This window comes from Triticum aestivum, chromosome 7B, assembly GCF_018294505.1.
Source record: "Triticum aestivum cultivar Chinese Spring chromosome 7B, IWGSC CS RefSeq v2.1, whole genome shotgun sequence".
In the NCBI taxonomy this organism is placed as follows: Eukaryota; Viridiplantae; Streptophyta; class Magnoliopsida; order Poales; family Poaceae; genus Triticum; species Triticum aestivum.
In genome coordinates this window covers 402,311,819-402,338,848 of record NC_057813.1, presented here as the reverse complement: position 1 = coordinate 402,338,848, position 27,030 = coordinate 402,311,819, and positions in this window count along the sequence as shown.

Here is a 27,030-nt window from a genome sequence, read left to right as displayed (position 1 = left end):
AGTATCAGAATCCCTGGAGAACAAGGTCCTCCCCATGGGTGAAACCAAAGCCCGGCAAGTGCAGCGCCGGGCGTCCGCCTACAGTATCATCAACAACGAGATCGTCAAGCGCAGCTCCACCGGCGTGTTCCAGCGCTGCATCGAGTAGGAAAAGGGCGTCGACATCCTCCTCCACATACACCAGGGCGAATGCGGGCACCACGCCGCATCGCGATCCCTGGTGGCCAAGGCGTTCCGCCATGGTTTCTACTGGCCCACAGCCCTCCAAGATGCCGAGTCGCTCATTCTCAAGTGCAAGGGATGCCAGCGCTTCAGCAAGCGCAGCCACCAGCCGGCGTCAGCACTCCGCACTATTCCGATCGCCTGGCCTTTCGCGGTCTGGGCACTCAACATGGTGGGACCCTTCAAAACCGCTCGAGGAGGCATGATGCACCTGCTGGTGGCGGTGGACAAGTTCACCAAGTGGATCGAAGCACGACCAATCAAGAAACTGGACGGGCCAAGAGCCGTCCGGTTCATCAAGGACAAAGAGGTTCGCTACGGCATGCCGCACAACATTATCACGGACAACGGCACCAACTTCGCCAAGGGCGCGCTCGAGCAATACTGCTCCGTCTCCGGCATCCACCTCGACCTGGCCTCCGTTGCACACCCGCAGTCCAACGGGCAGGTGGAGTAGGCCAATAGACTCATCCTGTCCGACATCAAGCCGCGACTCGTTGAGCCACTCATCCGCTCACCCGGTAGCTGGCTCGACGAGTTGCCGGCGGTTCTCTAGAGTCTGTGAACCACACTGAATCGGTCGACCGGGTTCACCCTGTTCTTCCTCGTCTATGGTGCCAAAGCCATCATCCCGACCGACATCGAGTTCAACTTACCGCGCATCACGATGTACACCGAGGCCGAAGCCAGGGAAGCCCGTGAAGACGGCATCGACCTACTCGAAGAAGCCCACCTCCTGTCGCTCAGCCGTTTGGCCATCTACCAGCAAGGCCTGAGGCACTACCAGAGCAAGAAGATCAAGCCCCTTGCGTTCCGCGAGGGCGACCTCGTCCTCCTACTCGTCCAAGAGCAAGCCGACCAGCACAAGCTGTCCCCTCCATGGGAGGGCCCATTCATCGTGAGCAGGGCCTTGCGCAATTGCAACGCCTGCTACCTCATCGATGCACGCAAGACAAACAAGCGCAAGAGAGACACCGCCGGTGAAGAAACGACTCGGTCGTGGAATGCGGAACTCCTAGGCCCATTTTACAGTTAGCCGCATGAGTGTATGTATCGTCGCCTTTTGTAAACACATGAAACTATGGGGTCCCCGACGAGAGTCGGGGGCTGCCTTTTGTTGACCAACTTATTGTGTCCCTACTTTATTGCATCACTATGCTCCTGAACCCGGCCGCCAGTCCGACCCGCTTGACCCGGGGGCTCGAGGGCTGGCCGGCTTGATCGCCACCCCGCCGCCTTACTTGGTGATTCCTGATGCACTAAGGATGTCGCTGTCCCCCACTTCGCCCTAAGCCTCAGACCCGGCTTCGACTGTCGGCTGGCAAGCACAACGGGCCAGTGCTCCTTCATGCTTCAAACACCGAGTCAAGGGCTGCCGGGTCGACCAACCCGGCCCGCCGCTCAGAAAATAAAAATAAACAGCCGCACGACCGGCTGCCCGCCAACCGGCCCCGCTGGGTTGCCGCCAGCCGGCCCAGTGGGTGTTTCGCTCGCGCTCAATGTTTTGAAGAACCCAAGTCCTGCGCGCTCCCCTCAAAGAACCGAACTCCTTGTCACGGACCGGAGCCTCAGCCGTCTGACTCACGGGGGGAGGTTTGAGAAAGGAAAAGCGCAAGAAATCGGTCCAAAAAACGAAAAGCAAGAGTAGAAACATTCACGACATATGCGCATAAATATTTAAAGGCCCACGACCCGAGTTCATTACACCCAGAACCCCTAGTGGGTGGGTGGACCTGCTACATAACAAATCCTACTAAGATATCTCAGGCATCTCCAGCTCCGCGTCGCGAAGTCGACGGCTCTCCCCTGGCGGCCTCCGGGTCCAGCGAGGCACTGGTGTCCTCCTCTGCACCCCCATCGCGGTAGACGCTTGTCTCCTCGGAGCTCCCCTCCGGATCATGAAGAAGCAGGCCATAGTCGTCACCAGCCACGACCCCACCGTCCTCCACCCGCTCAAGGTGGAACTCATCGAGGAAGGCGAATTCGAGGATGTAGCTAGCCCGGGAGGCAATCCGGCCGGCTTGCTCCCGCAACAACTGCTCCGAGCCGGCCCGCTGACCCATCAGCGTGTCCAGCTATAGGTCCGGATGCCAAGACAGCGCGAACAGGAGCGCCATCTCAGCACCAGCACGGGCAGCGGAAATGAGCCACTCATGAAGCCGGTCCAGTCCCATCTCCAGCCAACGCGACAGGCGGGTGAAGCTGTTCGGCTCGACGGAGCCCGGCCAAAGGGCCGTCGTCATCGAAGTGCCAGCCTGGGACAGCCACCGCATCTGCTCCCCCAAGACCCACAGGCGGGCCTCGGCGGCGGTTATGATTTCCGGGAAGGTCCACGCCACCTGCGGGTCCATCCCGGATCCGACAAGTCCCGTCGGGTCACGCTGAAAGCGGACGGCTTCCTCCGCCGACCGATGCGTCTCAGGGAAGGCTCATGCTTGAAAAGCAAAGCATATCAGCAAAAAAGACAACAAGGACGAAAAGCTGGATCCCGACTCGGAAAAACACAAGAAAAGCACTTGCTGGAGAAGGACTCTTCCAGGTGCTGCGCTTCGAGCAACGTACCACTCCGCTCCCGGTCAATGGTGCGGTCGCGCTCTTGGAGCGCCTTCTCCAGATCGGCCGCCTTGGCAAGGGCCGCCTTCAACTCGGCATCCTTGTCATTGACCGCCTTCTCAGCCGCCTCGCAACGACGGGCCTCATCCTGACAGGCCCCCTCAGCCATGGCAGCCTTCTCCCGCAGGCGCTCTACCTCGGTCTCGAGCTGGCCCTTGTCGTCGGCCAGCCTGCCGCGCTGCTGGTCCGCCTCGACCAGGGCCTGCTGTGCCTCCACCACCTTGGCGGCCTCCGCCTTAAGGAGATCCACCTCGGCCTCGAGGCGGCTCTTATGACCCGCCAGTTGCTCCCGCAGCTGGTTGGCCTCGTCAAGCGACCGCCGGGCCGCGACCGCCTCCGCCCTCGCTTGCGCCACCTCGGCGCCAAGGCGGCTGGTGTCGGCAACAAGGTGGTCAAAGTGATGACCAGCCCGGAGCAGCCGGGTCTGCCGGGACAGCACCTCGGCTGCTAAAAATGAAGATTCAGTAAAGAAGAAAGCAAGACTTAAGATTTGGCCCAACTATTACACAGTTGGCCCGAATCTCGGGGGCTACACCCAGTGGGTGCGCTAGCGCGCCACCACTAGAAAAGAGCATGAAGATACCTGCGGCAACGCGGAGCTCCTCCTCCTTGGCGGCGAGCTGATCCTTGAGCTCCCGGTATTTGCTCAGGAGGCAGTTGAAGGCGCCGACCCGGTAGGCGTCAAGTTGCTGAAGAAATCAGTAATCAGAGCAAAGACAACATTCTAAAGATTTGACCCAACTACTACATAGTTGGCCCGAACCTCGGGGGTTACACCCAGTGGGTGCGCTGGCGCGCCCCCACAAAGAAGAAGTTGCAAAAAGAAGCTTACCAACACGGCGCGCTCTAGGTCCCGCGTCCGCTCCACCTAGGCCTGGGCGAAGGCCTTGAGCCGGTCTGTCCAGCCGCGTAGACGGCGGCTGACGGCGTCCATCGCCGCCTCCTCCTGGGTCCGATGTCCGAAGACCACGGCGCCCCCGCTCTGTGCCGGCTGCGGCGCGGCGGCCCGATGCCCTCCTTGCCAGGGCACCAAAGCGTGCTCCCCGCTGGCCGCTCCTGACGCGGCCAGCACCTCCTTCGACGCCCTCTCCGGCGCTATCGACGACCTGGATGCCGGGACGTCCTGCATCACCGCCACCAGACCGGACACCGGGACGGCCTGCTGCACCACCACCGACCTAGCTGTCGGGGTGGCCCGCGGCAACGCTGCCTGCGGCGCCTCCTCCAACACCGGCGGCACCCCGCACGCCACTGCTCGCAGCGCCTCCTCCAAGACGGCTCCACGGCCGCCTCCATCGGCCCCCGCCCGCTCGACAATGTCGACCCGTGGCGGGGTATCGTCCTCCACCTCCACGACCTCCTGGTCGAGGATCGCCACCTCAGCCCGGCCTTCACGGCCGCGCTCCCTCACCGACAACGGATCGAAGACCATCGCCGCCGCCACCGAGCCCTCCGGCATCTCGCGCCAGGCCGGCTCCGCACCGGCTCGCACCGATGCCGCCACCGCGTCAGTCCAAACCCGGACCGATGCCGCCTCCAGCTCCGCCTCGGCCTTGTTCCTGTCCTGCAAGGCCAGGCCCTCGGCATTGGTCGGGTCCAGGCCGACGTCCGAGTCGGCCCATCCCTCCTCCTCGACCTGGTCGACAAGGTCGGACCGGCTCCTGCGGAACGCGGTCCCCTCGGCGGCCGTGGCGTCCGCCGCCGCCCTCGCCAGCGCAATCGGCGACCTGAAGAAGAAGACAGGATGAGCAAGAAACAAAGCCAGCTCGACCATTCGGACGCATACAGGAGAAGAAACTTACCCTGTTAGGACCGGGACGGGGGCCGGCCTCCCATGCCCGGCGCCACGCTTCCTCTTGGTCGGCCTCTCGCTCTCGGCCGGGTCTGCTGTGCGCTTCAGGGCCTGGGGCCGCGGCCGCTGTCTTTCCCGTGCGGACGGCTCAGCGCCGCCACACGCGACGACCCGGCTCCGCCCGCGTTGCCGCCTCCCCCGCCCAAGGCCACTACACCAACAACTGGCGTCAGCATCACCCGCGCCGTGCCGTGGTCAACAACTTGACAAACACAAAGAAAAAGACAAGATTTACCGGCGCGACGCCTAGCGCCGCCGTTGGCCTTGGCCTCCCCCTCCCCGACATGGGCCGCGGGCTCCTCCAACGCCGCGCGCTCCACCTGCGACGGAGCCCGGGCATAAGGATGCCAGATCGCATTCATAAGCACCTCCTGCGTCGCATCAGGGCGAACATGGAGATGCGCAACAGCAAAAATAAGGTGACCAAACACTCACCAGTGGCGCCGGATTCGACTCGCTGTACGGAACCTTGCCGAACCACCAGTCCTCGCCCAGGTTGGCCTTGGAGATATCATTCACTCGGCACGCGATCTGCTCCGCGTCAGGCGCGTCATTCCCATGCGGCTGGGATCTTCAAGACCGTCCATCTCGCCGATGAGGCAGGAGCGCCTCTGCAGCGGGATAACCTGGCGCATGATGAACGCGGCAATGAGGTCGTTGCCGGTGAGCCCCTCCCGCGTCCTCATCAATGCTACCCGCTTGCAGAGATTGAGAATCTCCTACGACGGGCGCTTGGGGGAATAGCCCCAGTTCATCTTCGCCCGCGGCGGCGCGATGGCGAAGGCCGGAAGATTGATGCGGCCCGCAAACAAGTTGCGGACGTAGAAGAAGGAGTTCTTCCATTTCTTGGTAGAATCCTCCAGCGGGATCTTGGGGCAGTCCGCTCCGACCACTTCGAGATGACGGCAGCGCCGCAGTCGGCGAACTCTCCGGCCGTCGGGCACTGCTGCTTCAGGGAGAAGAAGCGTGCCGAGAGGTTGATCGTAGGCTCAACCCCAAAATACCCCTTGTAGAGGGTGACGAAGCCCGTAAGCTGGACGACGGCACCGGCGCCGAGATGGTGAGGCTTGAGCCTGAAGAATTCCAGGAACGTGCAAAGAAGGTGCTCGCCGGCAACCCAAATCTACGCTCGAAATGTGTAAGGAAGACCACGCGCTCCATCTCCTGGGGCTGTGGCCTCTGCTCGCCGCGCGACAGACGGGCGGTGACATCCGTCTCCCGCGCCAAGCGCCACGACGCGCGATGTCCTCGGCGGTGCCAGCGCCATCCAAGAGCCCATCCAAGAGCCCGATGCCAGCGCCATCGATGAAAGCAAGAGAGGGAGAAGGAAGATGGACGACGGTGAGGTTCTGCTCGAAGCAACGGGCGTCGCAGTGCGACGGTCGCAAGAGGCAGAGCAAGGGCAAAGGGGCAGGAGGGCGCGAGCGAGAATAATGTCCGCCGCCCCCCTTGATCCCAATTTATAACCCTCGGTTTGAATGTGGGGGAGTGGGATCGTCTACGCTCGCCTTTCCCACTATCCTGCAATAAGTGCGCATGAACGCATGCAGTAACTGCCCGGGAAAGAGCAACCGACCCCCAGACGCCGCAATCAATCCGCGCGCGTGGGCCAAGGGCGCGCGGCGGCGGGCCGCAGCCCGTCCCCCAGTCCCGTCACGCGCGTGGCCTGTCAGGCCACTCTGACTTCCAGGCACCATGTGGCGCCCATGCGAAGCCCAAGGGATTGCCCCAAGATTCGACGGACTCCTCCGTTCCTGTCCCCGCCGGGACGCCGCGATCCGGTTTCTGAAAAAACCGGCACACAGTGGGTGTTGCCAGACCCGACGCTCGCAGAATCCGCCTTGCTTAAGGGGGAAACTATGAAGGCCCACTCTTCCGAAGATGGCGGACGTTCACAGCTTCGGGGACTACTGTCGGGGGGATGAACTCCGGGCAGGCAACGAAATCCGGATCCTTTTCAAAAACAACGGGGACGGCGTCACCCCTCAGTCCGGCACGCGCTTGGCCGGGTCGCTCGACCCGGCCAAACCGGCGCAACCCGGCCAAACACTCCGGCCCTGCAAGACACGTCGACTCGGCCTCAACAACTAGTACAAGACAGCTGAACCCGGCACAACCAAGGCTTCCTCAGCAAGCCAGCTCCACCGGTGGCGTGCTACGCAATCCAGCCACGGGTCAGCTCCCGTCCCATCCAGGCCATGCGATGGGACGAGTCTTCAGGCACTGATGACCAAGGCAACAGTGCCCTGCCCATGCCTTTGGTCAGCCGGAGCATGGCAACAGTGCCCCTCACCTACCCGCTGACCAGTGCCGGCGAGGCTACAGTGCACCCGCCATCACCACTGCCGACAGCAAGCGGTGGCCTGACGGAGCACCACTATACACGACTCGACTCGACCACGCCCCGACGATCGACAAGACGACACACAGTCCCCATAGGCACGCAGGGCCCGCACATAGGGGAACTAGGCGAACCACAGGCCCCCAGGGGGTCCCCGCCCGGGTCCCCGGACACCGACAACCCGGACCCACCAACTTGTAACGTTACCATTGTATCCCTGGGGGTTGGCCTATAAAACCCCCCTGGAGCCCACGCATACGGGCAAGCAATGAACGAGACAGACAGATAACGTAGAGGGGAACTAGCCTCCAAACAGTAACATTCACTCGGGGAGAAGGAGCAGCCTAAGCCTTGGCCAGCCCTCCTTCCTCCTCCATATAGCTCTAGGAGCAACATTGTACTAACGAACATCAAACTACACTTGGCAGGACTAGGGGTGTTATCTTTCCGAAGAGCCCCGAACCTGGGTATGTCTTGCGTCCCGCGCTCGCTCAAACCAACCCCGCCTCTGGATCCCACCGGTTCCCTTGAGCCACCTCCTCTCTTTAGCCATCCTGTGGCATCTGCCGTGCGCCCACCACGACAATAGGCCAATTTCGAACACCATCAACATTGTCTCCCTATCTATACACCATTTATGGACACAAACGACCCATCTCGCCCCTCTCTTCCTTTCTCTCTCTCCGTCGCTAGCTCTCTCTCTCTCTCGCTCTCACACCCCTCTCCCACACAGACACTCGATGTCTCTTCCAAATAGTCTGCTCCCCCCGCCCGCACCCATGCTATCCGGCTACTACACATGTCACACCATTCCCCCTTCCCTTATACTAGGTTTACATCATTAGTGGTCTCTCTACTCCACATACACACACTCCCCCTCACACACAAACGCGTGCACAAACACACACAGACACACACAGACACCCATTTATCTGGATCCTCATCTCTCCCCATATTCGCATGTGTATCTCACACACTCACTCTCTAATAATGTATATGTGTCTCCATGTTACACAACACAAAGCCCCATGTACATGTCTCTCTCTATCCTCCACACACATAGACACAAAGAATCTGTTATCATTGCCTTAGTCTCTAGACACATCACACACACGCACATTGTCTCTCTCTCTCTCACAAACACACTCAACAAGGGTTTCCCCGTGAATAACTTACCATCTATTCATCAAAAGTCGTGGCAGTACGACGAACACGAGACGTGAAAAAGAATAAATCTACACATGCTTAGACCACCTAGTATGACTACTAGGACTAGAGCAAACCAAAAAGTGCGCCGCCGTCACCCCCTTCTTATCGGCGACGGGAAAAACTTTGTTTTACACAGTCGAGAAGTCATTGTGCTAAGTCCCCATATTCTGAGGCGTTGAATAGAATGTAGATGCTAGTTTACAGAAACAAGTATCGATAATATGTTTGTATCTCCATACTTATATTTCTTCTCTTATAAAAAACCGAGTTGGTGATGATGGTACGCGTGCCATCTTGCAATATAGACCGTCCGATCTATATCTGACGGATGGAAATTAAACTAAGAGATACACGCACCCCTCTCCACATTTGCAGACAAGGGAGCCTTCCCTCGTTCATCCTTATCTCCAACAACCTCATTGTTGAGCAATTAAGAAAGGAAGCCTCTGGAACAAATTGGCCTGGTGGCCACTGCCGGCATTGTCAATCCCCATGCCTCCGCTCAGTCCGAGCACCAATCACCACCACGCCCCACTCCTCTTCACCTTATCTCATATTTCTCGAGATATAATTAGTTTTTACACATGGTGTTACTCCCGCATGGGTTAGTCACAACAAGTGTTTTATAAAAAAATGCATCTTGATGTTCCATGCAATGCATGGATCTTGCTAGTACTCCTACAGAAGACTAAGTTGGTGATGATGGTGTGTCTGCCATCCGTTGTTTCTGACCATTAGATCTAATCTAACGACTGTGAGGTAAGTTGTTGCCTTTTCTCACCAACATCCAACTTGTCTACCAATTTGCAGAAAAACCCATAATTAGTACCTTAAAACCAACCACATCCCTCCCTGGCCTCATCAAAATAGCCCAAGGGATATATTCTAATTGAAACATAATATATCTCTAGTGAAATATGTATATCAAAATTAGAGTGTTTTGTATCAAGTTTGTGAATAAGTATTATTCTAATTATGATTCGTTGCAACGCACATGAACATTGCTAGTATTTCCAACCATGCATTTTTTCTAGTATTCCATAGTTCTAAGTTTTCCATCATGATATTAGTCACTCATGGTTGATATTTACTTTGAATCATGTACACATATGCATTATGTAACTAGCCTTGCTTATTGGCTTCCAAAGCTTAACTTTCACTCCTACTTACAATATGTAGAGTATTTAACAAAAAACTACCATTTTTCAACCAGCCCTAGGAAGAATCTATTGTACAAAAAATAGCAAAAACATACCCAAAATTTCTTAATCCATGCCAAAAACTACTACCTAGTCCTCCTACCGATTAGGTTTGTTTAAACCCATTTATGACAGGGTTGGCCCACACATCCGTGCTAATGAGGCAACTTAAACCAACACATTTTGTTTGACTGTTGACATGAGGGACCCACATCTGACCTTCTATCCTGTTATTCCCCCCCAAATCATTATTTTTCCTGAACATTACTTCGAATAGTACTGATGCGTGTTCGTCGGTGGTGCCGGTGATGAGCGAGTTGGCCGCCGCTCTGCTGGATAGGTCGGACGCCGTGCTGGGCTCCGCACAGGTTGGCAGGCTGGCCCGAGCGTGACTCACGAGCGAGCAAGCGGCCGCGCTGCCCTTCGCTCGAGCCAGATGGCTGGCCTTAGCACGGAGCGTGTGAGCAAGCCACCGCGTCGCCATGCCAATCTAGCTAGCAAACCTTGCAGACAAGCAGCTGGACGAAGCTATCTTAGCTAGCTAGCGGCCGCGAGCGCCGGACGGAGCTGACATCCAGGCTGCCGCAAGATGGGCTCCGCATCGCCTGCGGTTTTGACCTCGCCTTCTACCGGCGGCGATAGCTGCATCCCATGGCCGAGGATGACTAGGTGGACGGGCCGGAGGTAGGAGGTCACTCGGGGATTTTCGTGCAGACTGACATGTAGGTCCCACAAGTCATAATGCCCGGTCGAATAGAAGGCGTTGAGTTAATGGGTGACATGGGCCCTGTCAGAGGTTAGAGTTAGATTCTAACCCTGAACTAACTCTAAGCAAAGTGGTGTTTGGATGGCAGGGTTAGATTGACAACAAATATATCCAAACAGGGCCATGGGTTGAAACGTGCCGGTTTCTTGTAAGGAACAATGTACTACTAGCGACAAAAGGCGATTCTAGGTTGCGTTGTACTCCAACGAGTACTACTAGTGGTCGCGGGAGTGTATACCTTGTTTTGTGGGTTCGACCCCGGCCGAACGCACGGTGGCCTTTTTTTAAAATAGTAGCTTCGCTGCGAGCCAATATTTTACACGGGTAGTTTGAGTTTTGAAGTGAAACGGACGTGCGACACCACAATCTGGGTGCACTGGATAGCCTAGCCACGTGAACGGGTTTTCCTTCCCAGCATCCCGTGGCTCGCGTGCTCGCCCTAGCCACACCTCTCTTGCAGCTTCCTCATTAGCTGGTAGCATATTTAAACTAGCGCCTCCCAATTAAGCCCGAGGAGCCGGAAAAGCCTGGCGGGGCATTGGGAACTGTCTAATATGGCTTTGTACGTAAAGTGCTCTACTACTATACTCTGTAGCTTGTGGCGTTGCACGCATGGACTTCACTCCATTATCGGCTCTACTATAAAAGAAATTCCTCTTGACGTGTTTTTTTGAACCGGAGGCAAAAGCTTTGCTTCATCTCATTCATAAAGAAGGAACTACTAACAAAGTTTGACGAGATCCATTACACCTCCACAAATGGAGCGAAAAGCCTAGTCTCGCTGTATCAAATAACTCAAATGTACCCACTAGGCCACTACGCATGTGTACTTTCCCTGCATTGATAGTACAGCGATGGTTCTAGAGAACAGTAGTACCCTCCACTTCCAACTGTAGCTCCTTGGCCCTGAGATTCAAGAGTTCAAAACTGGTGCACTATAATAGACTAGACTAGAAGTACAGTACATCGCACTACTAGTTGAGAAAAAGTAGTATGAGTACTGCTACAGTATGAGTACGTACTCCTCCGTCACATAATGTAAGACGTTTTTTGACACTAGTTGGTGTGTACAAAAAATAGCAAAAACATACCCAAAAATACTTAATCCACGGCAAAACTACTACCTAGTGCCAAAAATTTCTTACTAGTGCTATTATTTACAGTATAATGCAATCCCATAATGTCCCATAATGCTAGTACTAGTAGTAAATAATAGCCTCACCCCTTCGCTAAGGAACGATCTACAGTTGGAAGGGACGAGGCCCTGCGGTTACTACACTCTTATCTCCTCCTCGCCAGTTCCCCTCCCCCCGAAGAGAAGGCAGTTCGTCACTGCTCCCATGGATTCACCAGGCGGTTCTCCTCCTTGTTGGGGTTGGGAGACCTTGGATGACGATCCTCTGGGAGAAATTGCATGCCGCTCTGACGTCCTCCCCGCCGCAAGACTCGGTGCTTCATGCACCAACTTTTTCAAGACGGTGCTTAAACAAGCTTGGGAAAAGGCTATGCTTGTTGGTCTTCCATGCGTCCTCGAGGAGAAGGTTCTTCTAAGGGACAATCCTTCAAACAGTCCACCGCTCACTGGCCATGGTTGCACGTTGACTCCACTAGAGTTGCCGACGTTGAGAGGTAGTCGGATTTTGTTCGATGTGCAGGTCAGTAATGGAGTTTGATCATGTAGTACTTATTTATTCCATTTCCATCCCGTAATTTCTCCGCTGCCCATCGTCTTATATATAGGTCTGGGATGGTGCCAACAAAGATTGGCTTGCATACCTCCGGCCGGATACCACCATCATTTTGCACAACATCCACAACAGTGTGGCCGTTCCGGTAGACCCCTTCTCCACCATTGGGATCGGCCTTCCGGACTGGCTGGGCTTGAATACGTATGATGATGCCTACATGAGAGTGAAGAAGATAACAATTGCGGACCCACCGACAAAGCGACGCGGCTATGACGATTACTATCTCGTCGCGGTGTTCGACATAAGAATTGCCATCAATGCAAGAGGCAGTAACAGCAGAGGCTTGCGCATGTTGGCGGAGGCAGATTTGTACCCCTACACGTTCGAAGACGCCGTGCGCCATCTAGGCCGCATCTTTGCGGTGACAAACTAGGGGAATTGTTTCATCTGGTTGCCATCCTAGGGTACGGGAGATTACAAATGGAATGCACAAACCATGCATCATATGCATCCCTAACGGTACTCCATTATTTTGCAGGGACCAGTCATCCCCCGATCAAAATAAGATCACCGATCCTGGATGTGCATTTGCATCCGCAATTCGGTCTAACCTGGAACCTTGTAGCTGACTTTGGCATATTGGGATCAACTATCTTAGCAGTCGTTACCCATGGTACCACTGATGTGCAACATGGTCACACAATCTACCACGATCAGACTGTCACCATCTACCCAGGTATTCCATTTTTTAACGCTCTCGCCTTCTCTTTCATTGTTGTACTAGTACTTACTAGTACTAGTAGGAGTACTTTTTACCTTGGAGGACACGTATAGCTAGCTAGGCCCTTGTAGACTTGAACCCACTAGCTGTCACCATTTTTGTTTTTCCATGTCTTACTATCTCATCCATGTAGCCAAGAGTGGCTATATATAATAAGTCGGTTGTTTTACTTCCTCTATACTGGAGTAGTACTATTTGCTGCATAGTATTACTGACCGCCATATTTGAGCACAACATTATTATGCATGGACCTTGACTATGTACGTCACCATGTGTCCAGATCTGAGATGCCCCATGTACCAGATGAATGGCACCGAGTTCGACCCCCGTGATGCTACGTCGGTGCCGAGGAACACTCTTGGAGAGAACTCGCTTTTCATTGGGGACAGCTACCCCATTGTGAAGTGGATGCCACCTTCCGTGCAAGACATGGAAGGCCTGCCGTTCATGAAGCATGGTTCTCTCTTCAGTGTGCACTGCTGGATGAACGACATGCTGGGACATGCTATCCCTAATTTATGTCGCTTCAGCTTGGATGAGTCTTCATCCTGTGGAACCGGACTAGAAAGCTGCGACAATGATTCCCATTGCCCACTGCTATGGATCATGCCATCCATGAAGAACACCTAGGACTGGAACCTAGAGGAGGACATGTAGCCCATCTATAAAGTGTAAGTGGAGTACGGTAAATTGTGAACGGTAGCACTGTGAATATATGTTGACTAGTCGTGCACAAATTTATCACATGAATTGGCACTACAAAAAAAGACACATCCATGACATTTTGGGCCGAACAATTTTTTCTGTCATACTTATGACACTTCTATGACGATAATTGTGACAAAACCCGGTATCATCATAGATGTGGTGGGCTCCTACTTCTATGACAAAAAATCATGACAGAAAATGGGCTTTTCGTCCAGGGCGGGCCGAAGACGCAGTTGCATGACATTCTTTGGGCCATCCATGATGCAAAAAACCATGGTAGAAGCGAGGGCGAGGATGGCGAGTTCCCGGTTAAAGTGGGTGGTTAGGGGCCGAGTGATGCACGTTTCTCTCATACACGTATGCACGTGTGCGAGGCATTGGGCTCTAACTGAACCCGAGTGAGGCATTGGGCTCTAACTAAACCCAAGCGATTGCACTACAGGCTACGCGTTACTGAACCCAGGCGATCGATCGATGGCTATTAACTGAACCCGATCAAGCGATTCCTTCGCTACTGCTACTAACTGAAGCCGATCGATGCTGCCTCTGGATTGAACAGTGAGCGTTACCGGGGGGGTTGGATGAATAGTGAGTGGTGGGGGTGGATGAATAGGACCCCGATCGATCGAGCCGGTTGGGGCTGGATGAACAGGACCCCGTGGAGGGCTGGATGAACAGGACGACCGCGTGGAGGGCTGGATGAGCAGTAGATGGTGGAGGGGTGGATGAACAGTAGCCCGTGAAGGGGTGGTTGAACAGGAGCACGTGGAGAGGGGTGGTTGAACAGTAGTCGGTGGAGTAGCGTGCAATGGAGGCTGGATGAACAGTCGCAGGTGGAGGCTGGAGGAGGTCGACGGTGTATGAACAGTAGCCCGTGGAGGCTGGAGGAGGTCGACGGTGGAGATGAAGAATATCCCGTGGAGTCCCATTTTGCAGTACTCCACACCCCTCCCGATAAACAGGACCCCCGTTTCGACCGTAGCGCTCCAACACAAGTCTGTTTCATCCATTTTGCAGTACGCCACACCCCTCCCGATCAACAGGACCCCGTTTCGACCGTAGGAGGTCCAACACAAGTCCGTTTCCTCCGTTTTGCAGTATGCCAGACCCCTCCAGATGAACATGATCCTGTTTTGAACGTGGCCGGTCGAACACAAGGCCTTTTCCTCCGTTCTGTGGTACGCCAGGCCTTGTTTCCATCGCCTGTTCCGTCCAAGCCCTCCTGATGAACACGATGACGCATTCCGTTCCGACCCAGCCAGTTGGCTCCCCATGAACACGACGACGACGCTGTTTCTCCGTTCTGACCCAGCCATCTACACAAGCCCTGGCCGTACGTATGTGCGAGTAGGCGTTCGAGACCCCGCCCGTATGTACGTATGTGGTCGTATTTACTTTCTTGCACCCTAGCCGTTGTACATACGTGTGCGCCTCTACTACGACACATGCGCGCCTCTACATCGACCAGTATGTACGTACACGTTTGCGACCAGAATGATAACACTACGTACGCTTCGACCAGGTGGGTGTGACACTCTAAATTTTTTATTTGGTTTTTATCAAAAACTTTGTGGTTTTTGAGGAGAGGCTATTTAAAATTTTTCTTTTTCAGAAAAACCTTCCACTTAAAAACTTCCTTTGCTTTGGCAAGGATTTTATTTTTTCAAACCTTGGTGTTTGATCTTTTGAAACTTCTTCTCTGTTGGTTCTCTCTCAAATTTAATTTTTGAGTTTAAATTGTTTTCTTTTAAAATGAAGCTCTATGAAAATTTGGGGATTTTCATATCTTGGAACCACCCTTGACTTTGCATTGTTCCCATGTGGTAAAACCCCTCCAAAACCTCCCCTACACCTTGTGATCAATCTAAGTCCTCTGTCCCAACTAATCCAAACAAGTTTTGGATTTTATTCTAATTATTTTTTTCCTCTCAAAACAAATCTGATAATTATTTGGAGCCTGAGGGATTTTCAAAGCAAGTACCATATTGCATTTGAGTTTTGACCTCAAACCAACTCTCCTGGGTAGTCCTTTGTACCCACAACCCAGAACCATCTTGATCCACTCCTCCTCTTTTCAAAATTTTCAAAATTTAGTCTCTGCAAGTTTGGACCAGATTTGCCAAATTTGATGAAAATCATATCTACACTTCCCTAAAAATTCCACCAAAATTCAGGCAGCCTACTTGAGCAATGAGAAGCCACTCCACCAAGTTTCAGCTCAAGGAAAAATCCCTAGATGCCAATTTCATTCTGTCGAACACCTTGCATGCACTGCTGCTGTTCAAAATTCAGAAAAATTCTGTTTCAGTGTCGTTTGCGTTCGTCAGTTCCCCTCACGCGTAGACAGTGCACTTGGCACGTTCCTCGCAGCCTCTCCCTCCTGTCCGAAGCTTCACACGCGTGCGTGGAGCCTTCCTGGCGTCGGTAGCAGCGAGCCTCGCCGGCGTTGGGAGCTTCTGCGGTGGCTGCACCTCCCGTGGCGGCCAACAAGGGCCCGAGCCCTCTCGCCACGCCACCCGGCGCAGCCCAAGGCCCCTTGGCTCTCCGCATGTCCCTGCCGTGCCAGCGCACGCCCGTGGCACCGTCGTCGTGGCCCAGCAAGCACGGAACGTGCTCCCTGCCGCCGACGTGCCGCGCCACCCCCGTTCCGTCGAGCTCACCCTCAGCACCAAGTCCCAGCCCGTTTAGCGCCTAAATGGGACCGGTGGACCTCAACAACGAAGCCCAAGCCCCTAATCCCCCTGCACATCCCCGGCTCCGCCGTAATCACTCGCCGGAGATCCCCGTCACAGCAACCGCCTCGGGCTGAATATAAAAAGGGCCCCCGAGCTCACCCTCGTGCACGCCTCATCCCCACTCCTCACCAACGCCACGCCAGGCCACTAGGGGGACCCCGAGGAGGTCTTCCCCCTCAACTCCGGCCGCCCCGATCCGCCTCGACCGCCACCTCGATTCGCTCCGGTGAGGCCACCTCCGGCGCCCAAACCCCGTCCGTTACCCTCTCTAGCTACCAGGAGCCTAACCCCCTCGTCAATTTGATCTCTACAGCTCTCTCCGACGAGTTCCTCGACCACCCGAGTCGCCGTCCGCCGGAGCAAAGCTCGCCGTCGACGTGGTACTCGCCGGCGACCACCACCACCACCAACCAACGCGGAATGGCGCCCTGAGCACGGAGGTACCCTCCGATCTCCCTGCCTCGCCGTGGATCGCCGCCGGCGACCACCGCGGCTCTCGGGCGCCGACGAGCTTCGCTCCCCCCTTTTTGAAATTCAAACCTGACGCGTGGGACCCCACCGTCAGCCTCTCTGCTCTCTCTGTTGAAGCGTTTTCTGGAAGCGCCTTCGGGCAAAGTACGTTTTCCCTTTGGGCTGGCGTAGTTTCTGCTGAAGCGTTTTCTGTTTTTATAAGTTAGCCCCTGGAAATCTTCTGTTTCATTACAGATTAGTCCCTGGACAAAAACCCTTATAACTTTTAAGCAGAAAAGTATTTTTGATTGATTCTTTTTCTGTTCTCTTTAAAATTTTGTCTAGTTTCTTATCATATTTATTTGAAAAATATTTGGTATACTTGCTGTGCACTCCTTGGTATTTACGATAGCACATATATTTTCTTTATACCGTAGATACCGAAGGAGGTGACGGAGCCGTGAACTTCACCGAGCTAGGCTCCGACTACTCTGAACTAGGCAAGCATGTTTGAACTTTTGATATGATGAGTGTCTTGGCATGTTTTGCATTTAGTTAGTTTCATGGCATGTTGAGAAGCATATCGATGAATGTCATTTTATGCGATAATGAGGTAAGTGAGTTCGATGATCCATAAGTGGATGGATGTGAGTATGAATGGCCATGTGTTGGCATGAGGATGGGTAAGATGGCAGTGTCGTAGCATGCCAGTCTTATGCCAGACTATGTGACTTCAGTGTCAAACCGTATCGGTCCAGTTCCTTTCATTTCCTTCCCTGTACTACCACATGTTTTCCGCAAGGAATATGGTTTAGTAAGTTGCAAACCGCTTTTCTGGTACACACCAAAAGGAGAGGCCGTGATGATGGTTCCATGGCCCTGGATTAAAGCCAGTCATCCGGTCAGGGGGCATGGGTGTTTCCGGTTGGGACCGAGAGGGGGGCACCCCTTAGAGCGCGCGTATATAAATTTGATCCCATGCTATTCGAGATTGTGATCTCCCCGTCTCAAAAGTTTTTCTTGGACGATGTCTAGGGTGATTCCTAGCATCGAGAGGTAGGATGGGTGTGTACTGGTTAGCTGTGTTTTCTTCCGAAATACCGTAAACGGAACTAGTCCTTCGTGACTATGGAAATCCGTTGGCTGTGGGAATAATTTTGTACAAACTCTCCAGAGTCATATATCCCTCCAAATCATCTATTCCATGTCCAAATTCGTATTATCTTGTCCTAACAATGTCAGTTTTGATGACAGAGACTCCGGTGATTCGCATGAGTGCTAATTCCGGTTAATTGAATATTCTTGTGGATGGACTAACCCATTTATTCTCATGAATTAAATGTTTATTATGAGTATTATTTACTTGTGAATCAAAGCCCTTTCTGTGATGTCGTCCCGACGTCCGACTGTGGCATTTCTTTTAAAGCCCTTTCTGTGATGTCGCCCCGACGTCCGACTGTGGCATTTCTTTTAAAGCCCTTTATGTGATGTCGCCCCGACGACCGACTGTGGCATTTCTTTTAAAGCCCTTTCTGTGATGTCGCCCCGACGTCCGACTGTGGCCTTTCTTTTAAAGCCCTTTCTGTGATGTCGTCCCGACGTCTGACTGTGGCATTTCTCTTAAAGCCCTTTCTGTGACGTCGCCTCGACGTCCGACTGAGGTATTTCTTTTTAAGCCCTTTATGTGGTGTCGCTAAGACGCCCGACTGTGGCATCTTTTTCCTTATATTTATTTGTTCACCTTTCGAGGCGTCGCTTCAGACACCCTATCGGTAATTATTTATGTTCTGTTGGGATTTCAGGCGGACTACCGCCGTTTCCCTTTTACTTACCTTGTTATGCTAATTTTTTTGAAAATGTACATTGGTGAATTTATTCATGTCGCATCCATGCATGCATTTGTTATATCTTACGTCCGAACTGTCTTGCGAGTACTTTCAAAGTACTCACTGGCTTGTTGATTTGGCCAGATGCTGACGAAGGCGATCTCATGGATGAAGAGTTTGATAGCGAGTCCGACACTTAGAGGAGTCCCAGTCAGTCTCGTGCGACCCTGGATTTGGTCACTGTTTTATATCCGCTTCCGCTACCAAATAAATTCATCGAGCCTCACCTCGACGCTCGATGAGATGATAGACTTAGAGTCTTGTATTTCTCTCCCCGCTGTGTTTTTCCACCACCGCCCTATCCTCGAGTCAGTAGTATGTCTCCACACCACTGTGTCATGTCCGCCATTATGTATAATTATTGGCGTGCTTGTAATAATTTGGTTGAGCAACCGCAGTTCGACCCTGTAATATATTTTATGCTACTGGCTTATTGTATCAAGAAATTGTCTACCAGTGAGGAGGATTTCTCTCATACTGGACTCAAAAGATTGGTTTCTCAATAAATATTTTTATTGGAAAACCGGTCATGACAAGCTTGGTACCAGAGCCAGGCTGACTGTAGGAAGCCACTAGGTGCGATCGCTAATTAGTTATTAGCATGATAGAGCTAATTTATATTTTTGCAATTGTAGTCATTTTCTGTCAGTCAGCATAAATTTATGATCTTACCCTGCAGAATTTTTACCTACTTTTGTAGATGGCCGACAACAGCTGCGAGTCTCAGACCTTCGCCAACGTGCCCGATGGGTTCGTCAAGCTTCTTTCTTTCATCGTTCAGGTCGCGATGGGGCCATCCGTGCGCCCAGTCTTCACACTCTGCCAGCAGCGAGTCAACGACCGTCTGACCATGCACCAAGCCGCGGTGCAGTTCAAGGGAGGGCGTGGTGAGTTACGCCGCTTCCGGTGCGTGGGAAGAGCAATGCCTACGGAGAGGCATGCTATGCAGATGGCAGCCCGTGAGGCGATAGCTCGTCTCAGGGATGTCCTTCCCGTGATGAAGACTCGTCGTTACCGTTATCTTCCGTGCCATGTGCCTTACACCTGTCACTACGCATACTCCTGCCCCAGAGGAGAACGAGACGAGGCTTTTGAGATGCTCATTGAGTATCTCCGGGCCCTGGAGGCAGCCTTCGATAACCTGGTGGACGACTTCGTAGCTACCCGCATGGACTCAGTCCATGGTTGTGCTGCCAACAGGAGGGAGCTCCTACCCATCGCTCCGTCACTGACTTTGGTCTCGTCCTCAGCATCTTATACGCCTACTCGTCGCCTGCCTTCTACCGAAGAATTCAACCAAGTCATTGCACCCACTTCAGCGCGCACTGCACCACCCTTCGCGCCCGCTCCTGTACGTGTTGCTCCGCCCTTGGCAACCGCTCCGTCCACTCTGCGCAACACTACACGTATGGAGCCCATTAGCGAGGAGGAAGTCGAGTCCCCAACCTTGCTACGCCTCGCCCTCGGCAGGGCAAAGGAGGTCGTCAACATCTCTGCCTGAGTACGCTTAGCTGCCGTGTATTGCACCGCTTTGTAAGATATGTACGTAGGTTGTGAGAAGTAGCCTGTTTGCGCATCATGTAGGATCTGGAGAAGTGCACTAGCCTAAATAGCATGTCAGGATTATGTACGCATATCCTGAGTGATGTATTGTATAATTACCGCCCGCGTGTAAGATATGTAATGAGCAGTCCTTCTTCGTGCGCAAGTCGATTTGTTTTTCTTAAGTAAGCCGAGTTATTTAATTCTATCTGCCAGCTTTATGCATTTATGGTTATTTTTGCGACTCTTTCCGCTTTTCTTATGAGTTTTACAAAAATATATCCCCAGAGTGAAAAATGTCTCGTCCTTGGACACGCTCCATGCCAACTCCACCAGAGGAAAATTATGATACACAACCCAACAACGAGTTCACTCAGGGACAGTCAAGCCAACAGGGCAGTGAATCGGCACTTTCACAAATGTGCCGCCTTTATGAGCAGAGTCAGCAACAACATCGTGAGATGATGAACCAAGTCATCAACATGGGGAATCATCATGGACAGTATCAGCAGCATTCCAAGTTATCTGAGCTACAGAAGACACGTCCTCAAACATTGTCTCACACTGACAAGCCTCTTGAAGCCGAGGACTGGCTTCGATATATGGAGAGGAAATTAATTATTGCAAAGTGTTCAGATCTCGAGAAAGTACTATATGCTCCACACTATCTCACGGGAGCAGCCGCATCATGGTGGGAGAATTTTCTGCACATGCATCCCAACGAAAATGACATAACCTGGGATGATTTCAAGGAAGGTTTCCGTGGTGCACATATTCCTAAGAGTATTATGAAAATCAAGAAGAGAGAATTCGATGACCTCAAACAAAGGAACATGACAGTGTCAGATTACAACAGTCAATTTACCCTATTATCCCGCTACGCCAATGAGGAGCGTATGACTGAAAATCAAGAAGATGGAGAAATTCCTTGACGGTCTGGCGCCCGCGCTTAAATGCCAACTGGTCGTGCACACTTTTCCTGATTTTAAAACACTGGTGGACAAGGCCATTACTCTGGAAAATGAGAGACGCAGTCTGGAAGATATCCGCAAGCGAAAAAGGGACCAGACTAATCACGCTCGCAATCACCGAAGCAAGACAGATTTTCAAAAGGGTGGGACACACAAATTCTCATCCAATGTCTCACGCCCAATCAAGAATTTTCATGCAAGGGACAAGGAATTCACCTATCGCCCCGGCGTTACTTGTTACGCTTGTGGAGAAGAAGGGCATTATGCCAAACAGTGCCCCAAGCCAAGGAGTTCAACCCTAAAGCCGAACAACGGCGGCAATAATTCAGCGCCCAAGCGAAACAATTTCAATCCCAACAATAACCACAGGAAGGGTCATCTGAACCATGTAACCAAAGAGGAGGCACAAAATGCTCCGGATATCGTACTCGGTACGTTTCCTGTCAACACAATACCTGCAATGGTTTTGTTTGATTCTGGAGCCTCTCACTCTTTCATTTCGAAATGTTTTTCTTTGCAAAATAATTTTTCGATACTTCCTTTGGAGAAATCCATAACCATCAAGTCCCCTGGGATTCAGCAAGTTACTCAGAATTACTGTCAGAATGTGGTCATTGAGCTCGAAGGATTGGAGTTTCACGCAAATCTTATTGTATTGGAAAATAAAGGACTGGATGTCATCCTAGGGATGGATTGGCTAACCACCAATAAAGTTTTTATCGACTGTTTCAACAGGACCGTGATTCTCACACACCACCAAGGGAAGACAATAAGAGTATCAACCAAGGAAGGAAGAATACCCCGGCAACCGAGATTAAATAAGGTGGACGTTTCTGAGCTAAACAAGGTTCCAGTAGTGTGTGAATTTCCGGATGTATTCCCTGAAGAGCTGCCAGGCCTGCCACCAGACCGAGAAATAGAATTCCGCATTGAGCTAGCACCAGGAACCACCCCCATATACAAGAAACCATACAGAATGGCACCATCCGAGTTGATCGAGTTGAAGAAGCAAATAAAGGAATTACTGGAAAAAGGATACATTCGAGCCAGCTCCTCACCTTGGGGATCACCAATTTTATTTGCCAAAAAGAAGGATGGAACGCTGAGATTGTGTATTGACTATCGAGCACTTAACATGGTCATAGTCAAAAACAAATACCCGATGCCAAGGATAAACGATTTGTTTGATCAACTTGCTCAGGCCAAGGTATTCTCAAAAATTGACTTAAGGTCAGGATACCATCAATTGAAGGTACGAACGGAAGATATCCCCAAAACAGCCTTCACCTCCAGATATGGACTGTACGAGTTCACAGTGATGCCATTTGGATTAACTAACGCCCCAGCATATTTTGTTCACCTCAGGAACAAAGTATTTATGAAGTTTATGGACAAGTTCGTCGTGGTATTCATCGACGATATTCTGGTATACTCCAAGACACCAGAAGAGCATGCAGAACATCTCAGGATTGTGCTAGGAGAGCTAAGAAAACACCAATTGTATGCCAAGTTCAGCAAGTGCGAATTTTGGCTAAGACAAGTAGGCTTTCTAGGCCACGTGCTGACTCAAGATGGTATCGCAGTGGACCCAGAGAAAGTCAAGGCCGTACTTGGCTGGAAGTCACCGGCCAGCGTAACGGACATACGGAGTTTCTTGGGAATGGCAGGATATTACCGCAGATTTATTGAAGGATTTTCCACCATAGCCAAGCCTATGACACAGTTGCTCAAGAAAGATAAGAAGTTTGAGTGGACAGAAGACTGCGAGAAAAGTTTCCAAGAGCTAAAGCGGAAGTTAACAACAGCACCGGTATTAATTGTACCCGACATACACAAGAATTTTGAAGTATATTGTGACGCGTCCAGAAAGGGTCTCGGATGCGTGTTGATGCAAGAAGGCAAGGTTGTCGCCTACGCTTCAAGGCAACTTCGCAAGCATGAGGAAAATTATCCCACTCATGACTTAGAAATGGCAGCAGTTATTCATGCACTCAAGGAATGGAGGCATTTCTTACTTGGGAATCGATGTGAAATATATACGGACCACAAAAGTCTCAAATATATTTTCACGCAGCCAGAACTAAATTTACGGCAACGACGCTGGTTGGAATTGGTAAAGGATTATGATGTTGGTATCCATTACCATCCAGGGAAAGCAAATGTAGTGGCCGATGCCCTGAGTCGGAACCCCAGCTCCGACGGAAACTATCTGCACAGCTTGAGGCCCGAATTCCATCAAGAATTTGCCAAGCTCAACTTGATAATGGTAGCAGAAGGCACCATATCAAACTTGGAAATACAACCCAACCTTGTGGAGAAAATTAAAGAAGCTCAGCCCGGTCACCCCAGCATTGAAGGAATTAAAAGAAAGTTGAGTATGGGCAAGGCCTCGGAATTCGTCATAGACAATGAAGGAATATTATGGTACGGAGAAAGGCTATGCGTGCCAAACATAGAAGACCTTAAACAACAAATTTTAGCTGAAGCACACACCACTCCATATTCGATCCACCCTGGAGGAACCAAAATGTATAAGGATATTCAGGAAAGATTTTGGTGGCATGGTATGAAGAGGGACATAGCCTCCTTCATTGCATGTTGCGACTCATGTCAGCGCATAAAAGCAGAACATCAGAGACCAGCCGGACTACTGCAACCTAACAAAATACCTGAGTGGAAATGGGATGAAATAGGGATGGATTTTATTGTCGGACTACCTCGGTCACGACACGGGAATGATGCCATATGGGTCATCACTGACAGGTTAACCAAAGTGGCACACTTTATTCCAGTGAAGACAACCTACACCACTCAGAGGCTTGCCAGGATTTATCTTTCCCGCATAGTTTGTCTGCACGGTGTCCCGAAGACTATAATATCCGACAGAGGCACTCAGTTCGTCTCAAGATTTTGGGAGCATTTACAACAGGCTCTCGGAACCCAACTAGCCTTCAGTACCGCATACCATCCACAGACTGATGGACAAACAGAACGCGTAAACCAGGTTTTAGAAGACATGCTGAGGGCATGTGTCCTCACATATGGAACCAGTTGGGAAGAAAGCCTGTCATACGCCGAGTTCGCGTATAACAATAGCTACCAGGCCAGCCTACAAATGGCACCATTTGAGGCTTTGTACGGATGAAGATGTCGTACCCCGTTAAATTGGTCAGAGACCGGGGACAGCCGCATCTTCGGGCCAGACCTGCTCAGAGAAGCCGAGGAAAAGGTCAAGCTAATCAGAGACCGACTTAAGACCGCTCAAAGTCGACAGAAGAGTTATTATGATCAGAAACATCGTAGGGTCAGCTTCGAACCAGGTGAGTTCGTATACCTGAGAGTTTCCCCGATGAGAGGATTGCAACGGTTTAAGATTAAAGGAAAGTTAGCACCAAGATTCATTGGACCATTCTGCATAGTGGCACGAAGAGGCACTGTAGCCTACCAGCTAGACTTACCCGAAGACTTGTCCGACATTCATGACGTGTTCCACGTCTCTCAATTAAGGAAGTACGTAAACAACCCAGAGAAACAAGTATCCCATGAAAACATTGATGTGCAGCCAGACCTCACTTATCGAGAACGTCCCGTAAGAATATTAGAGGAATCTAAAAGGAGGACTCGGCAGAAGACCATCAAGTTTTCCAAAGTCCAGTGGAGCAATCACACCGACAGTTAAGCAACTTGGGAAAGCGAGGATTTTCTTCGGACTGAGCTTCCACACCTATTTAAGGATCAGCTGAAATCTCGGGGACGAGATTTTTCCTAAGGGGGTAGGTGTTGTGACACTCTAAATTTTTTATTTGGTTTTTATCATGTTCCCATGTGGTAAAACCCCTCCAAAACCTCCCCTACACCTTGTGATCAACCTAAGTCCTCTGTCCCAACTAATCCAAACAAGTTTTGGATTTTATTCTAATTATTTTTTCCTCTCAAAACAAATCTGATAATTATTTGGAGCCTGAGGGATTTTCAAAGCAAGTACCATATTGCATTTGAGTTTTGACCTCAAACCAACTCTCCTGGGTAGTCCTTTGTACCCACAATCCAGAACCATCTTGATCCACTCCTTCTCTTTTCAAAATTTTCAAAATTTAGTCTCTGCAAGTTTGGACCAGATTTGCCAAATTTGATGAAAATCATATCTACACTTCCCCAAAAATTCCACCAAAATTCAGGCAGCCTACTTGAGCAATGAGAAGCCACTCCACCAAGTTTCAGCTCAAGGAAAAATCCCTAGATGCCAATTTCATTCTGTCGAACACCTTGCATGCACTGCTGCTGTTCAAAATTCAGAAAAATTCAGTCTCAGTGTCGTTTGCGTTCGTCAGTTCCCCTCACGCGTAGACAGTGCACTTGGCACGTTCCTCGCAGCCTCTCCCTCCTGTCCGAAGCTTCACACGCGTGCGTGGAGCCTTCCTGGCGTCGGTAGCAGCGAGCCTCGCCGGCGTTGGGAGCTTCTGCGGTGGCTGCACCTCCCGTGGCGGCCAACAAGGGCCCGAGCCCTCTCGCCACGCCACCCGGCGCCGCCCAAGGCCCCTTGGCTCTCCGCGTGTCCCTGCCGTGCCAGCGCACGCCCGTGGCACCGTCGCCGTGGCCCGGCAAGCACGGAACATGCTCCCTACCGCCGACGTGCCGCGCCACCCCCGTTCCGTCGAGCTCACCCTCAGCACCAAGTCCCAGCCCGTTTAGCGCCTAAATGGGACCGGTGGACCTCAACGACGAAGCCCAAGCCCCTAATCCCCCTGCACATCCCCGGCTCCGCCGTAATCACTCGCCGGAGATCCCCGTTCACGGCAACCGCCTCGGGCTGCCTATAAAAAGGGCCCCCGAGCTCACCCTCGTGCACGCCTCATCCCCACTCCTCACCAACACCACGCCAGGCCACTAGGGGGACCCCGAGGAGGTCTTCCCCCTCAACTCCGGCCGCCCCGATCCGCCTCGGCCGCCACCTCGATTCGCTCCGGTGAGGCCACCTCCGGCGCCCAAACCCCATCCGTTACCCTCTCTAGCTACCAGGAGCCTAACCCCCTCGTCAATTTGATCTCTGCAGCTCTCTCTGACGAGTTCCTCGACCACCCGAGCCGCCGTCCGCCGGAGCAAAGCTCGCTGTCGACGTGGTACTCGCCGGCGACCACCACCACCACCAACCAATGCGGAATGGCGCCTTGAGCAGGGAGCTACCCTCCGATCCCCCTGCCTCGCCGTGGATCGCCGCCGGCGACCACCCCGGCTCTCGGGCGCCGACGAGCTTCGCTCCCCCCTTTTTGAAATTCAAACCTGGCGCGTGGGACCCCACCGTCAGCCTCTCTGCTCTCTCTGTTGAAGCGTTTTCTGGAAGCGCCTTCGGGCAAAGTACGTTTTCCCTTTGGGCTGGCGTAGTTTCTGCTGAAGCGTTTTCTGTTTTTATAACTTAGCCCCTGGAAATCTTCTGTTTCATTACAGATTAGTCCCTGGACAAAAACCCTTATAACTTTTAAGCAGAAAAGTATTTTTGATTGATTCTTTTTCTGTTCTCTTTAAAATTTTGTCTAGTTTCTTATCATATTTATTTGAAAAATATTTGGTATACTTGCTGTGCACTCCTTGGTATTTACGATAGCACATATATTTTCTTTATACCGTAGATACCGAAGGAGGTGACGGAGCCGTGAACTTCACCGAGCTAGGCTCCGACTACTCTGAACTAGGCAAGCATGTTTGAACTTTTGATATGATGAGTGTCTTGGCATGTTTTGCATTTAGTTAGTTTCATGGCATGTTGAGAAGCATATCGATGAATGTCATTTTATGCGATAATGAGGTAAGTGAGTTCGATGATCCATAAGTGGATGGATGTGAGTATGAATGGCCATGTGTTGGCATGATGATGGGTAAGATGGCAGTGTTGTAGCATGCCAGTCTTATGCCAGACTATGTGACTTCAGTGTCAAACCGTATCGGTCCAGTTCCTTTCATTTCCTTCCCTGTACTACCACATGTTTTCCGCAAGGAATATGGTTTAGTAAGTTGCAAACCGCTTTTCTGGTACACACCAAAAGGAGAGGCCGTGATGATGGTTCCATGG